We start from the raw sequence: 5000 nt of genomic DNA, 5'->3' as shown, positions 1-5000 counted from the left end.
GCTTCCGGAAGAAATCGAAGAATTTTTTGGGAATCCTGCAAGAGCCACTCGTTCTTTTTTCTCTGACAGATGGTCAGAACTTCATCTGGGTTCGAATCCTACTGATAGGTCTACTAGAGATCAGAAATTGTTGAAAAAAGAACAAAAGAAACATCTGCTTTTTCCAGGCGATCGGAAAAGAAAGAAATAGTGAATGTATTCAAGATATTAGTGTACTTACAAAATACCGTCTCAATTCAGCCTATTTCATCCTATCGAGGATGTGATATGGTTCCAAAGGGTGAACTGGGACAGTTCCAATAAGATTTCATTCTTGAACAAAAATCCATTTTGGGGTTTATTTCATCTATTCCATGACCGGAACAGGGGGAGATACACGTTACACACACGATTTTGAATCAGAAGATAGATTTCAAGAAATGGCAGATCTATTCACTCTATCAATAACCGAGCCGGATCTGGTGTATCATAAGGAATTTGATTTTTCTATGGATTCCTCCGGATTGGATCAAAAACATTTCTTGAATGAGTTATTGAACTCCAGGGATGAATCGAAAAAGCACTCTTTATTGGTTCTACCTCCTCTTTTTTATGAAGAGAATGATCTTTTTATCGAAGGATCATAAAAAAAGGGTCCAGACCTCTTGCGGAAATAATGTGGAAGATCCAAAACCTAAAATAGTTGTATTTGCTAGCAACAACATAATGGAGGCAGTCAATCAATATAGATTGATCCGAAATCTGATTCAAATCCAATATAGCACCCATGGTTACATAAGAATGTATTGAATCGATTCAATTGCAACTTCGAATATGGAATTCAAAGGTATCAAATAGGAAATGATACTCTGAATCATCGAACTAGAATGAAATACACGTCAACCAACTTTATCAATTGAAAAAGAGTCAGAAGAAGTGGTTCGATCCTCTTATTTTGATTTCTCGAACGGAGAGATCTATGAATTGGGATCCTAATGTATATAGATACAAATGGTCCAATGGGAGCAAGAATTTCCAGGAACATTTGGACTATTTCATTCTGAGCAGAATAGCCGTTTCAAGTAGTGTTCGATCGATTACATATTAATCAATATTCGATTGATGGTCTGAGGTTATCGACAAAAAAGAGTTGTCTAAGTCACTTTGTGTAGTTTTGTCCAAGTTACTTCTTTTTTTGCCCAAGTGTCTTCTCTTGTTTGTCTAACTCACTTCCTTCTTGTTATTTGTGAGTTGTGGGGGTATCCCCATTCATAGGTCCGAGATCCACATCTATGAATTGAAAGGTCCGAATGATCCACTCTGTAATCAGTTATTAGAATCAATAGGTCTTCAAATCGTCAGTGAAAAAAAGGAACCCTTATTATTGGATGACCAAGATACTTCCCAAAATCGAAATTCTTGATCAATGGAGGAACAATATCACCATTTTTGTTCAATAAGATACCAAAGTGGATGATTGACTCATTCCATACTAGAAAGAATCGCAGGAAATCTTTGGATAACACAGATTCCTATTTCTCAATGATATCCCACGATCCAGACAATTGGCTGAATCCCGTGAAACCATTTCATAGAAGTTCATTGATATACTATTTTATAAAGCAAATCGACGTCGATTCTTGAATAATCAATATCACTTCTGCTTCTATTGTACCAAAAGATCCCGTTTTATGTGGAAAGGCCCGTATCAATAATTATGATTTACGTATGGACAATTCCTCAAAATCTTGTTCATTCGCAACAAAATCTTTTCTTTTGCGATGGTCAAAAAAAACATGCTTTTTTGAAGAGAGATACTATTTCACCAATCGAGTTACAGGTATCTAACATATTGATACCTAACGATTTTCCGCAAAGTGGCGACGAAGGGTATAACTTCTACAAATCTTCCATTTCCAATTCGATACGATCCATTCGTTCGTGGAGCTATTTACTCGATCGCAGACATTTCTGGAACACCTCTAACAGAGGGACAAATAGTCCAGTTTGAAAAAACTTATGTCAACCTCTTTCAGATATGAATATACCTGAGTCAGAAGGGAAGAACTTGTATCAGTATCTCAATTTCAATCCAAACATGGGTTGGATTCACACTCCATGTTCTGAGAAATATGTACCATCCGAAAAAAGGAAAAAAACGGAGTTCTTGTCTACAAAAATGCCTGAGAAAGGTCAGATGTATAGAACCTTTCAACAAGATAGTGTTTTTTCAACTCTCTCAAAATGGAATCTATTCCAAACATATATACCATGGTTCCTTACCTCGACGGGGTACAAATATCTAAATTTCATATTGTTAGATACTTTTTCAGACCTATTGCCGATACGAAGTAGCAGCCAAAAATTTGTATCCATTTTTCATGATATTATGCATGGGTCAGATATATTATGGCGAATTCGTCAGATTCCATTGTGGTCTTCCACAATGGAATCTGATAAGTGAGATTCCGGGTAATGGTTTCCATAATCTTCTTCTGTCCGAAGAAATGACTCATCGAAATAATGAGTTACTATTGATATCGACACATCTGAGATCGCTAAATGTTCAGGAGTTCTTCTATTCAATCTTTTCCTTCTCCTTGTTGCTGGATATCTCGTTCGTACACATCTTCTCTTTGTTTCTCGAGTCTATAGTGAGGTACAGACAGAGTTCGAAAAGGTAAAATCTTTGATGATTCCATCATACATGATTGAGTTGCGAAAACTTCTGGATAGGTATCCTACATCTGAACTGAATTCTTTCTGGTTAAAGAATATCTTTCTAGTTGCTCTGGAACAATTAGGAGATTCTCTAGAAGAAATACGGAGTTTTGCTGTTGGTAGCAACATGCTATGGGGTGGTGGTCCCGCTTATGGGGTCAAATCCATACGTTCTAAGAATAAATATTGGAATCTCATCGATCTCATAAGTATTATACCAAATCCCATCAATCGAATCGCTTTTTCGAGAAATACGAGACATCTAAGTCATCCAAGTAAAGCAATCTATTCCTTGATAAGAAAAATAAAAACGTGAATGGTGATTGGATTGATGATCAATAGAATCCTGGGTCTCGAACACTGATTCGATTGATGATAAAGAAAAAGAATCTTGGTTCAGTTTTCTACCTTAACAACAGAAAAAAGGATTGATCAATTCTATTGAGTCTTACTCATAGTGATCTTTTATCAAAGAATAACTCTGGTTATCAAATAAGTGAACAACCGGGAGCAATTTACTTACGATACTTAGTTGACATTCAAAAAAAGTTCTAATGATTTATGAATTCAATACATCCTGTTTAGTAGAAAGACGTATAGTCCTTGCTAATTATCAGACAATTACTTATTCACACACCTTGTGGGGGGCTAATAGTTTGCATTTCCCATCTCATGGAAAACCCTTTTCGCTCCGCTTAGCCCTACCTCCCCCTAGTAGGGGTATTTTAGTGATAGGTTCTATAGGAACTGGACGATCCTATTTGGTCAAATACCTAGCGACAAACTCCTATGTTCCTTTCATTACAGTATTTCTGAACAAGTTCCTGGATAACAAGCCTAAGGGTTTTCTTATTGATAATAGTGACTATATTGATGATAGTGACGATATTGATGATAGTGACGATATTGATGATAGTGACGATAGTGACGATATCGACCGTGACCTTGATATGGAGCTGGAGCTTCTAACTATGATGAATACGCTAACTATGGATATGATGCCAGAAATAGACCGATTTTATATCACCTTTCACTTCGAATTAGCAAAAGCAATGTCTCCTTGCATAATATGGATTCCTAACATTCATGATCTGGATGTGACTGAGTCGATTACTTATCCCTCGGTCTTTAGTGAACTATCTCTCCAGGGATTGTGAAAGATGTTCCACTAGAAATATTCTTGGTATTGCTTCGACTCATATTCCCCAAAAAGTAGATCCAGCTCTAATAGCTCCGAATAAAGTCAATACATGCATTAAGATACGAAGGCTTCTTATTCCACAACAACGAAAACACTTTTTCACTCTTTCATATACTAGGGGATTTCACTTGGAAAAGAAAATGTCCCATACTAATGGATTCGGGTCCACGACGATGGGTTCAAATGTACGAGATCTTGTAGCACTTAACAATGAGGCCCTATCGATTAGTATTATACAAAAAAAATCCATCATAGACACTAATATAATTAGTTCTGTTCTTCATAGACAAACTTGGATTTCCGATCTCAGGTAAGATCGGTTCAGGATCATGGGATCCTTTTCTATCAGATAGGAAGGGCTGTTTCACAAAATGTACTTCTAAGTAATTGCTCCATAGATCCTATATCTATCTATATGAAGAAGAAATCATGTGACGGGGGGGATTCTTATTTGTACAAATGGTACTTCGAACTTGGAACGAGTATGAAGAAATTAACGATACTTCTTTACCTTTTGAGTTGTCTGCCGGATCGGTCGCTCAAGACCTTTGGTCTCTACCCGGACCTGATGAAAAAAATGGGATCACATCTTATGGACTCGTTGAGAAGAATTATGATCTAGTTCATGGCCTATTAGAAGTAGAAGGCGCTCTGGTGGGATCCTCACGTACAGAAAAAGATTGCAGTCAATTGATAAGGATCGAGTGACATTGCTTCTTCGGTCCGAACCAAGGAATCCCTTAAATAGGATTCAAAATGGATCTTATTCTATCGTTGATCAGAGATTTCTCTATGAAAAATATGAATCGGAGTTTGAAGAAGGGGGAGGAGTCCTCGACCCGCAACAGATAGAGGAGGATTTGTTTCAATCACATCGTTTGGCTCCTAGATATGGCGCCCTTGGGGCTTTCTATTTGATTGTATTGAAAGGCCCAATAATTTGGGATTTCCCTATTGGGCCAGGTCATTTCGGGACAAGCGGATCATTTATGATGAAGAGGATGAGCTTCAAGAGAATGATTCAGAGTTCTTGCAGGGTGGAACCATGCAGTACCAGACACGAGATAGATCTTCCAAAGAACAGGGCTTGTTTCGAATA

This window comes from Vigna unguiculata, unplaced genomic scaffold (genome assembly GCF_037176805.1).
Source record: "Vigna unguiculata cultivar grain cowpea cultivar isolate G323 ecotype 2 unplaced genomic scaffold, ASM3717680v1 ptg000184l, whole genome shotgun sequence".
NCBI classification, from domain to species: Eukaryota; Viridiplantae; Streptophyta; class Magnoliopsida; order Fabales; family Fabaceae; genus Vigna; species Vigna unguiculata.
The sequence above is the reverse complement of the archived record's forward strand: the minus strand, read 5'-3'. Positions refer to the sequence as shown.